Source organism: Microcebus murinus, chromosome 5, assembly GCF_040939455.1.
Source record: "Microcebus murinus isolate Inina chromosome 5, M.murinus_Inina_mat1.0, whole genome shotgun sequence".
Classification (NCBI taxonomy): domain Eukaryota; kingdom Metazoa; phylum Chordata; class Mammalia; order Primates; family Cheirogaleidae; genus Microcebus; species Microcebus murinus.
Genome location: NC_134108.1, coordinates 35,254,416 through 35,266,787, shown reverse-complemented (window position 1 = coordinate 35,266,787; position 12,372 = coordinate 35,254,416). Strand labels below are relative to the sequence as shown.

General features: G+C 42.3%; 1 pseudogene; it reads right to left on the bottom strand.

The window, feature by feature from the left end:
* Nucleotides 1-8,836: 8,836 nt before the first annotated feature.
* Nucleotides 8,837-10,817, bottom strand: LOC105878196 (RNA-binding protein FXR1-like; annotated as a pseudogene).
* Between the last annotated feature and the right edge of the window lie 1,555 nt (nucleotides 10,818-12,372).

The window sequence follows — 12,372 nt, the reverse complement described above, 5'->3', positions numbered from 1 at the left end:
TGTACAATCCACCCATCCATCAAGCAATTAATGTTTTTCCTATGCCTACTGTGTGCCAGATACTAGGCTGGATGTTATGATAAAGACGGCCACATTTCACCCAAAGAGCACTTGCATTCTAATGGAAAAATATACAGAGACCTTATAGGAACATCTAGGAAGTATCTGTCTCAGGTATAGGCTAAAAACAGCATATAATAAAAGAATAATTTAATAGTACATGAATAGAGGAGTCAATAATAAAGCTTGGAAACTGAAGCAAGTATGTAAGAATTAAAAATGTGATAAAGGTAAAGTTAGAAAACTGGTGGGGAAAGGATGGTGAGTTAGTTCACCTTCCGCAGGTTGCAAGGAATGGAGACACTTGAGTAGGTGAACTTGAATGATAGGTATTTACTTGGAGTTGGTAACAGTCATGTTGCTTGGCCATTCCATCATCTCTGCCTCTCCTGGTCTTTATCAGCAGAGCCCATGGTCTCTGATATCCTTTGTGCACTTACTCTTTTTTCTTGTGAATAATTTGTTTGGTCTGTTCATAATTGCTGCGTTAAATTCCTTTATATCATTCTCATATAAACCAACTAGAATCATACTTTCTCACCAACCTCAACACTAAAATGACTTTTACCAGCTTTCCCAAGGACCTCCACTCAATTCCCAGTCCTCCTCTTTTGCACCTTATTAGCAGCTTTTGACATAGGTGATCCCTCCCTCCTACTTGAAACACCCTTTGCTTTGCCTTCAAGACATAACTCTCTCCTGGCTCTTCTCCTGTCTCATAAAACAACTTTTGCTCAGTTGTGTCTGATCATTTCTTATTTCTCATTTCTCTGATTTCAAAATACTAGAGTGCTCTAATATCAGTCCTTGGAACTTTTCTCTTTTTCTACTTATACTTACTCCCTGGGTGATCTCTTCTAATTTTATGAATGGAAATATGGTACTATATGCTGAAGACTCTAAAATTTTATCTGCAGCCTGGATTTCTCTCTTGAACTTCAGGCTCTTATGCCCAATTGCTAGTGATATTGACACTTAGATGTACCAAATAGGCATCTGTAGTAGGTTGTATTATTGTTCAAAATATTTGTTGCTTTTTCCAGTGCTATAATTATATTTACCCTGTTCCAATGATGTCAGGTTTGGCTGTGCAACTTGCTTTGGTCAATGACATGTGAGTACAGGTGACATGAGCCACTTGGAGAAGCCATAAAAGCCATCACATAATTCTACTGTATGTACTCTTTCTTCCCTCTGTCCTGACACCAGAAATATTCCAGTTGGGGGCTATTCCTTCAGTCTGGGTCAGGAGATGAAGTTTGGAAAGCCACAGCCGGACTGCAATGGACACAAATATCAGGAAGAAATAAACCTTTTTGCTTTAAGGCATTAAGATTTTTGGAGTTGTTTACTGAAACAAACCTAGCCTAAACGGAAGGATGCAGAATCTCAAATTAACATGCCCAGAACTGAATGCCTGATCTTCCCTGCCCCTCCCAAACTGCTCTTCCCACGGAGTTCCCCATCTTGGAAAATGGCAGTTCCAACTTTCTGGTTTTCAGACTAAGAAACTTAGAAGTGTCCTTGAGTACTCTCTGAATCTGACACTCTACATAAAGTCACTTGGGATACATCAATAAACAAAACAGACCCAAAAGATAAAAATCCCTGGCAGATATCACATTCAATAGAATTGAAGCAGACAATAATGAATGAGCCTAGTATTTATATATATATAATACATATTACTGTATCATATGAAATATTTAAATTTAAATATGTAGAAAGTAATGCATGCAATGGAAAAAACAAACAGAAAAGGTTAAAGGGGAAGGGAGTACTAGGCATGAGAGTGAGGGGGTAGTTTGCAAGAGTAGTCAGAGTTGACCTCGTTAAGGAAGAAACAGTATAGAAAAGCCTTGAGAACTGTAGAACTCTTGGCATGCAATGACTATGCCCAAACCTCTACACCAAGAGACCACCACGCTGTGGCATGGCTTCTAGCAACATAAAACCATGTCCCTAAGATGACTCCAGCAAATGCCTGCTTTAGAAAGCCCACTGCTGCCAGAAGAATTTACTGTTTGTTCTCAATCACCCATGATAATAGGCCCTTGGCCTTCTTTTCCTGGAGCATTTACTAAAAAGGGCTTATAATTGTGAATCTGTATCTCCTGCAATGCAGAAGAGTCTTTCTCAAGGACCTGAAAGCCGTTCTTTTGCAATGTACTCATCAGGAGAGACCAGGCCTCTGTCCCCCAGTCTCTGTGGGAGGACAGACCCTAATTTTGATAATTGCCATGTAACAGACACAGTGGGTCTAATCACATTTACACTGACCAACCTTTTGTAATTTTTCACTTCTGTAACTCTTCTTGAACCCCCCCCCCCCAATCAACTCTGCAAAAATCAGAATGGAGCTCAGCTCTACCTGTTACTGTCAGTAGTTACTGAATAAAACCTGTTTTCACTGCGTTAAACTAATGCCTCGCTGTGTTTATCCTCGACAGACTTGAAGGAGGTGAGAGGACTGATCCACATGACTAGTGGTAGAAAGAGTGTTCCAAGCAGAGGGACAGCCAGGGTCCAAACTCAAATGTAGGAGCATGCCTGGCCCATACAAGTAACAAGGAGTTCAGTGTGGCAGAAGCAGGGTAAGCGATGGAAATATTGGTGTCAGCTGATGTCAGGATGTAAAGGGGTGGGCAGGTGGCACATAGAGGCCCTCATAGGTAGGTACGTTAGCTTTTTACTCTCAGTGGGATTGGGAACCGTTGGAGGATATTGAGCAGAGGAGTGACATGATCTGGCTTGCATTTTAAAGGGATCAGTCTAGCTGCTGTGTTGAGACTAGATAGTAACAGGGGGTTGGAGGGTAAAGCTGGATGCAAGGAGACTAATTAAGAAGTCACCAAAATAATTCATGTGAAAGGTGGCAGTGGCTCAGTCAAGGGTGATAGCAGTGATAACAACAGATCCTGGATGTATGTTAAAGAATTTCCTGATGAATTGGATATGAGAAGTTAAAGAGAAGCAACAGGTATGATTTCAAGGTTTCTGTCCTGAGTAGATAGAAGAATGGAGATTTGCTCAACTGAGATGGTAGCAGTTTTTGGTGGAGGGGGAGGGGCACTCTCCCCATAGTAGCTCAGTTTCAGATACATTTATAACATTTGTTAGACATGTGTGTGGGGTGGTTGAGTAGGCAGTTGGATATTCAAGTCTGAAGTTCAGGGGAAAAATCTATACCAGAGATTTAAATTTTGGAGTCATTGGCAAATATACATATAAAGCCATGAACTGCGTGAGATGACCAAGGGAGTGAGCGTAGCTAAGGAGAAGAAAAGAGAACCTTCAACAATGAGAGAGGTTTGGAAGAAGGGAAAGCAGCACAGGAGACCAAGAAGGAGCAGCCAAGAAAGTGAGGTGTCCTGGAAATGAAGAGAAGAAAAGTTTATCAAGGGGCAGGGAATGACCAATTGTTGCTGAAAAGATGAGGACTGAAAAATGATCATTAGATTTAGTGACAGGGTCATTGGTGACCTTGAAAAGAGTGGTTAGGATGGAGTGGTGGCAGTAAAAACATCACAGGAGACAGTGTGAGAGAGAATAAGAGACAGGATTTGGGAAGCAAACAGACAATGTTTTTGAGGAGTTTGATTGCAAAGAAGAGCAGAGGAATGGATCGGTCAGTGACAGGAAAAGCAGTGTTCAAAGTTGGCTCTTAAGTGTTTGCAACTGATAACAGTAATGAGACTTACATCCATATCCTAAATTATTTTCAAACAAGGCGATGTATCATTTGACATGCAACACAATCATGTATTAGTGTCATTATTATTCCCATTATCCCCATTTTATAGATGAAAAAACAGAAAGCCTCAGCACAGGAAGATAAATAACTTCTGTGTCTCAGCCCAGAAAGATAAATTTCACCCAAGTTTTCACAGATGGTACAATGTAGAGCTGTCTGACCCTAGAGCCTGCTCTGAAGCAGGGCTGCTGCTAGCCCATATGGTACCCCTGTGAAATTAGAAAATGGCACTCCATTTCACAAGTCAATATTGTCACACAATCTGAATGGCTGTTCCCCAGGGGAGTTATTCACAACACCCACTACCCACTGGCAGCAGCCCAGCCTGTGCACACACGAGTGTCTGTACCTTTGCATACTCCCACACAGGCCACATCCTCTACACAATTTTCAAATACTTTGTGTTGCTCCCCCGACTTCCATAGTAGCCAATTATATCAAGTTGAAAGTTGGAGAATGAGAAGGAAGCCTTTCAAGGTGCCAGGTAAGTGAGAGAAGCAATCACAAGTGTCACTAGGAATGCATTCAGGACAGATGCAACTTTTGCACATGTGTGTGCCAGTATGTGGGTAATTGGTCTCCTGAGTGTATGTGTGTGGCCATATGCACTAAATGTCAATTTTTTTTCATAGCTAGCAACTTCTTAAAATGTTACATATACTATTCTCAAGGCACATCTGGTGATATATTTTATAACACAGTAAGTGTCAAAGTATGTTTAACATATGATTTCTTCAGGATCTCTTCCCTTTCTGAATTCCAAATGGAGGAACTGAAAGTGTGATGTAAAGACTGGCGATCCATATTCTCTCTTTGGCAAGCTTGTATAAGCACTATTGTAGGGAGAAGGATCAAGATGGCGGACGAGAAACACCGCCAGAAAGAGTGTCTCTGCAGAAAAGACAGATTCTAGCAGAAATTAGAAAAAAGAAGCAAGAAGGCGAGCATACAGCAGATGAGGGCCGGAAGGAGGGGTACCTGAGACCCCGGGAGACTCCACGGGAGGAGGCTGCAGAGGAGAGCTGGAAGCTGAGACCGCCGGAGCAGCCCGGAGACCAGCGGCAAGGGTAGGTGGATAAATCACCTTTCCCCTCCCCTGCATTTGGGACTGCTGGTGGGCTCCCCAGCAGGTGGAGAGACCTGCTGACACCAGCCCAGAGACGGCCACCACCAGCTAGCGGTGAGCCTATAGCGGACGCTGCACCAGACTCACAAATCCCTCGGGGCACCTCCGTGTGCACAGACCCGAGCCGCGCGGCAGGCGCCATATTGCCTCCTCCTCCCCTCCACCGACCCTACCTGTGGCTTCCCAGAGAGACAATACAGCCACCAGCCGGAGGCACCTCCAGGGAACGGGACCTTCTCTTTTTGAGACCCTACAGCTGACTAAGGGGAACTCAGACTGTGAGCTCCCTACCCGCCAGCCCTCCCAGGTGCTGCTGGCACAGTGTTCCCAGGAGAACGGTGCCGACTCAGAGGCTGAGAGACACAGACACAGCTTGGGGGCCCTGTGGGTGAATTGGGACCGGAACTCCTCTCCCTGGTGGGGATACAGTTTGAACTCTGGGACCCAGAGGTCGGACCTGCAGACCAGATCCCGTGCACCGAGGTCTGGCATTGCCCGGGGCACAGAAGGGATATTTGTGAACAGCCTGCTGAGGCGTGTGTGCCTTCAGGGGCAGATCAGCGTCCTAGAGGGCAACCCTTCCCCCAAAGGGAGGCCGTGTGCCCAGCCCAGGTGGCGTTCCTGCGCAGGGAACCTCCCTGCCGGCATCACAATCCGGGGAGGCCTAGTGGCATGTGGTCTGGCCTGCTGGCAGAGGCCCAGGAGTAGCTGCAGAGTTGGGGAGGGTGGAAAGACGCCAGGCCCACTCCAGACTGTGGGTCTCAGACAGCCTCACCCCCACAAGCAGACTTTCTGGCTGAGCAGGACCATTCCAGCCTTGACCTGACAGCTTTTCCTGGAAGCAGAGAACAGAACTTTGACCCCTGCTAACAGCATTGGTGGTGCCTGAGGGCAGGCTTACCCAACCCAGCTCTGCCCAGAACAAGAGCTGATAACAGGACCGAAAAACAACAGCATAGCCTGTTCCTCCAAGCAAGTGCCACCTACTGACAGGGACAGCATCCTGCAGAGCCTTTTCACGGCACCCACTGACTCATTATACAGGGAGTGGTCGAATCTCACCCACAGACACCACCTAATGGCTCAGAATCTAAACAAGGTGTGTGAATACCCAAACAAAAACCTAAAGGAAAGTAACAACAACTGATCGACATGGGAAGAAATCAGCGAAGGAACTCAGGAAATATGAAGAACCAAATGGAAAACACACCCCCAAAGAGGAGCACCAGCCCCCTAGAAATGGACACCAACCCAAATCAGGCAATCAAAATGACAGAAGAGGAATTTCGTATGTGGATCATAAGAACACTCACCGACCTGCAACAACAACTCAATAACCAACACAAAGAAACCACAAAAAGCCTCCAGGACCTAGAAGAAAAGTTCACTAAAGAAATAGACACAATGAAGAAAAGTTTAACCGAACTCCTGGAAATGAAGAATCAATTCAGGGAACTACAAAATACAGTGGAAAGTCTCAAGAACAGGGTAGATCAAACAGAAGAAAGAATCTCAGAGATTTTAGATAACACCCTCCAACTAAATAAAACCATCACAGAGATAGAGCAGAGAAACAAGAGAAAAGAGCAAAGCCTACAAGAGATGTGGGATTATGTGAAGAAACCTAATGTGAGGGTCATAGGGTTACCAGAAGGGGAAGAGGACAACACCCAAGGGTTGGACAAGCTATTTGAAGATATAATAGAGGAAAATTTCCCAGGCCTTGCTCAAAATCTCGATATACAAGTTCAAGAAGCTCAGAGGACCCCTGGGAGATTCAACGCAAACAGGAAGATGTCACGACATGCAGTCATCAGACTGACCAAAATATCAACTAAAGAGGCCCTTCTAAGAGCTGTAAGACGAAAGGAGCAAGTGACATACAAGGGAAAGCCAATTCGAATAGCACCAGACTTATCTAATGAGACTTTACAAGCAAGGAGAGACTAGGGCCCCATTCTCACTCTTCTGAAACAAAACAATGCCCACCCTAGAATCTTATTCCCTGCAAAACTAAGCTTCATATATGAAGAAGAAATAAAGACATTCTCAGACAAGCAAAACCTCAGAGAATTCACCAAGACAAGACCAGCCCTACAAGAAGTACTCAAAACAGTGTTACGCACGGAACACCATAATAAAAGTTCACGAATATAAAAACAACCAAAACCCAAAGATTAAAGGCCAGATAATACAATGGCTCAAGAGAGAAATCAAAGCAACAACATCCAACCCAACAGAATGAACAGTAATCTACCTTATCTATCAGTTCTCTCAATAAATGAGAATGGCTTAAACTCTCCACTCAAGAGACATAGGCTGGCTGAATGGATAAGAAAATACAGGCCAAGTATATGCTGTCTTCAGGAAACACATCTAACCTGCAAGGATGCATATACACTAAAAGTAAAAGGGTGGAGATCAGTATTCCAGGCAAGTGGAAGCCAAAAGAAGGCTGGTGTGGCAGTTCTAATTTCAGACGATTTAGTTTTTAAACCAACAAAAGTAGTGAAAGACAAAGAAGGTCATTATATAATGGTGAAGGGCACACTTCAACAAGAAGAGATAACAATTTTAAATATATATGCACCCAACTTAGGTGCACCCAGTTTCATAAAGCAAACCTTACTGGATCTAAGCAAATGGATTAATAGCAACTCCATAATCACCAGAGATTTCAACACCCCACTGACAACACAAGACAGATCCTCCAAACAGAAAATTAATAAAGAAATAATGGACTTAAACAAAACCTTGGAACAACTGGGTCTGACTGACATCTAGAGGACATTCTACCCAAAATCCACTGAATATACGTTCTTCTCATCAGCTCATGGGACATTCTCTAAGATTGACCATATCCTAGGACACAAAGTAAATCTCAAGAAATTTAAAAAAATAGAAATCATACCATGTACCTTCTCAGATCACAGTGGAATAAAAGTAGAAATCAACCCTAACAGAAACTCACATTTCAACACAAAAATGTGGAAATTAAACAACCTCCTACTAAATGATTGCTTCATAAATGAAGAAATCAAGATGGAAATAAAAAAATTCTATACTCCTACACTGCTGGTGGGACTGCAAACTAGTTTAACCTCTGTGGAAAGCAATATGGAGATACCTTAAAGTGATACAAGTGAATCTACCATTTGATCCAGCAATCCCATTGCTGGGCATCTACTCAAAAGATCCAATGACACTCAAAAACAAGACACTTGCACTCGAATGGTTATAGCAGCACAATTCATAATTGCAAGGCTGTGGAAACAGCCCAAGTGCCCATCAATCCAAGAATGGATTAATAAAATGTGGTATATGTATACCATGGAGTACTATTCAGCTCTAAGAAACAATGGTGATATAGCATATGTTATATTTTCCTGGTTAGAGCTGGAACCCATACTATTAAGTGAAGTTTCCCAAGAATGGAAAAACAAGCACCACATATACTCACCAGCAAATTGGTATTAACTGAACAGCACCTAAGTGGTCACATAGGTACTGCAGTAATAGGGTATTGGGCAGGGGGGAGGGGGGCGGGTATATACATATATAATGAGTGAGATGTGCACCATCTAGGGGATGGTCATGCTGGAGACCCAGGCTTTTGGAGGAAGGGGGGGAAATGGGCATTTATTGAAACCTAAAAATCTGTACCCCCATAATATGCCGAAAGAAAAAAAAAGCACTATTGTAAATGTGACATAAAAGAACTGTAAACTAGGAACTTCTTCAGCTTATGAAACACCATTCAGGACTGCTATTGCTTGAGTGTTTTCTTCTTTTAAGGTATCAATCTTTTCTTCTCCTGGGGTATGCTGTAGCTTAGGAATTTCATTGACAGAAGCATTCGTTGGACCATTTTTTGCATTTTCTGAAGGACCACGCTTTCAACAGCATCTTTTGCCTAGCCCATTTCCATTAAATGAAGCTACTTCAGTCATTTCATACATGAGAACAGCATCTTTATCAGTCCTTCATCTATGAGCCTGCCTGGCATCAATGTCTGCAGTCTGATCCAATTCTGTATTATCAAGTCAACTGTATGGATTGCTGTCTGGACCTTTATTTTCTTAAATTTTTTTTTGAGACACAGTCTCACTCTGTTGCCCAGGCTAGAGTGCCATGGCATCAGCCTAGCTCACAGCAACCTCAAACTCCTGGGCTCAAGTGATCCTCCTGCCCCAGGCTTCTGGGTAGCTGGGACTACAGGCACGCGCCACCATGGTGGCTAATTTTTTCTATTTTTAGTTGTTTGGCTAATTTCTTTCTATTTATAGTAGAGACAGGGTCTCGCTTCTGCTCAGGCTGGTCTTGAACTCCTGAGTTCGAGCAATCCTCCCGCCTCGGCCTCCCAGAGTGCTAGGATTACAAGCGTGAGCCACCACACCCTGCCCTGTCTGGACCTTTAAGCATAGAACTGATGGAGGATTAGCCATCACGTGGTCCACCATGACCTTGACTCCCTGAAAAGATTCTGCCTTTTCCTCCTAGGTGTCTCCTGCTGTCATGATGTTGGCTGTCTTGATCGTCTTCTCCTGCCAATGATCAATCACTCACTTCATCTTTACCCTCAGAATCTGTTTCAAAGGGGTTAGCTCAGAATTTGTACCATAACTGGAGGTGTAATTAGGGCCCCAGCAAACTCTGCCTCTTCCACTGTAAGACCTAGAAGCTTGTACAGAGGAGATGTACTTTCATCAGTGGCCATATCCTGTCTCTTTTTCAGGCCCTCTGGTGGAAGAAGATTTGAAATGCATACTGATCTGTAGATGTTCCATTCTTAGTTGTTCTACTTCCTTTAGATAGCAATATAATATTCTGAATGAACTTGCACATTTTTAATGTTTTCTTTAGCGCCAACAAATACAAATGGAACTACCCTGTCTTCTCTAGGTAGTTTATTTTCATTGTCTCCTTCAGTTCTCACCAGAACCACACCAGATTTAGCCACAATTTCTTGAATAACTTTGCCATTTTTCCCAATTACTTTTCCAACAAGATTCCTAGGAACCCAAATAAAGTCCTCCACAAATTCCAAGAAACCTCTAGCCTTTTTATTTTTTTACAGCATCAGCACTCTCTCTATAAATTTTAAATGTTCCAGTATCTTCATCTAGCTCAATAGGGAGAACTCCAGGATCCTTCCTAGCTTGCTGTATATTACTACCGTGTGTTCCTATTGCCAGATCCATTAAATCTTCTCTCACAACAAACTCCTCATAAAAAGCTTCTGCAAGTTGTTTTGTGTATTATAAATGATTAGTGGCCTCTTCATTTCTGGACATAAACATCAACTTTATATGAATACTTCACAAATGCATGTCACAAAATATTTACTCTCTTCATAGTTACTTCACAATATAATTAATAGCTGTGTAGTTTCTGGATGGTAAAAAATTCTGCATGCTCCTACTATTTCTTAAAATCTTTATGAGCATTTCCACTAGCTATGCCTCTCAAATCCTTGGGATCATCCACTGTGTGTTTAAAGAAGGTATTTATTTGACAGTTTTATTTTTATTGACAGGCCAAAGTCATTCAAATGTGACTATTTCATTGTAAGCATCACAAGCAGCATATTCAGTGACATAAAATTCTCCTTTCGTCATCTGAACTGTAGCCACCCACCATACACACAGGTCTTGGTCATTTGCTCTTGAATATAACTCAATTTCACCTCCTTCACTGATTTCTTTTTTTCTATCAGGTGGTGGTGGGCATCTAACTTCATTAAATGGAACCTGGCGTTCTGGTTGCCAATTGTTTTCAAAAACAACCGTGAGGGAGTCATCATGAACATCTTTGATAAATCCCTTGTAGAAAGAAAGCCCTGTAGGAACCATAAACCTCCACTGTCAGCTCCGCCATGTCAGCTCTGTCAAAGGAGTAAGCGTCGGCCGGGCGCTGTGGCTCACGCCTGTAATCCTAGCTCTTGGGAGGCCAAGGCGGGCAGATTGCTCAAGGTCAGGAGTTCAAAACCAGCCTGAGCAAGAGCGAGACCCCGTCTCTACTATAAATAGAAAGAAATTAATTGGCCAACTGATATATATATATATAAAAAAATTAGCCGGGCATGGTGGCGCATGCCTGTAGTCCCAGCTACTCGGGAGGCTGAGGCAGAAGGATCACTCAAGCCCAGGAGTTTGAGGTTGCTGTGAGCTAGGCTGACGCCACGGCACTCACTCTAGCCTGGACAACAAAGCGAGACTCTGTCTCAAAAAAAAAAAAAAAAAAAAGGAGTAAGCTTAAGTTCTTATAGGAGTCAGCTCTCCATTGCTCCAGCACTCGGCCACGAGTCCTGGAATGTCCAGGCCTGTCTGGTTTCTATAAGTTAATATATGTCTATGGTGTGAATTACCACACTCTAATTTCTGGAATCCTTGTACACTGTGAAACCTGAACACTCTCATGCAGTGGCCTAACTCCTAATCATTCTTTTGTTCATTGGACAATTGTTAAATGTCTACCTGCATGTAAAGCCATGTACTTGGCATTATGGGACATTCAAAGACACTCGTTCTTATTGTCAAGAAACAATTTCTAGCAGGAAAAATATGAAAATAGCTAAAGATTCAAAGTAATATGTTCTATAAGAGAAGTAATGAAAAACTGCTATATGAATCCACAAGAGGAAATGCCTATTCCTGTTTGGTTAATTAGAGAAAATTTCCTGAAGGAAGTAGCATTTGAGGAGTGGCTTGGAAGGTGGATTTAGATGTGATGAGATGGAAACAAGAATATTTTGGAAGGAACAATGTGATATGAAGGTGTGGTACAGACATGGAAATAGTGAATACTTAAATTTGACAAAATCTAATGTATTGATTTTGAACTCTGCCTTAGGCTGCTGAGGGGATGTAAAGCTATCATAGTGGTTACCCAAACTACTGGCCAACTACAAATGGAATGAAAAATTTCTTGAATGTTTATGTACAACTATTCAAAAAACGTATAACTACTTTTTCTTACTACAACATAAATTCATTTAAAAATATTACTAAATTCACAATAGGACTTTGTTATTATGTATTTTCTAAGTCAACAAATACTAAGGGTACAACCACTATAATAAGCTAGTCCAAGAAAATTTTTAATGCTAAAAAAGGAGTTTTTCGTGAGTTCTCGAGTTAAATAAACCTTTATCAAAACCCTGTCACAAATCAGTTGTGTGGTACTGGGCAAGTCTTTTTGAGTTCTTCATTTCCAGAGTGGGGATGATAAAGCCAACTTTGCTTGTTTTGACAATGAGATGGCATATTTTATATGCTTGGCAAGTGCCAAGTATTATAAATTGAAATACTGAAGTCAAATCAGAGTCCACCATGAATACCAACCTAAGGAACTGGTATTTTTGGGGGGCATGATAGTTGCTGAACAGTTTTGTCTTCGTGACAAGAAAAATCAAGAAATAAGTTAATAACAG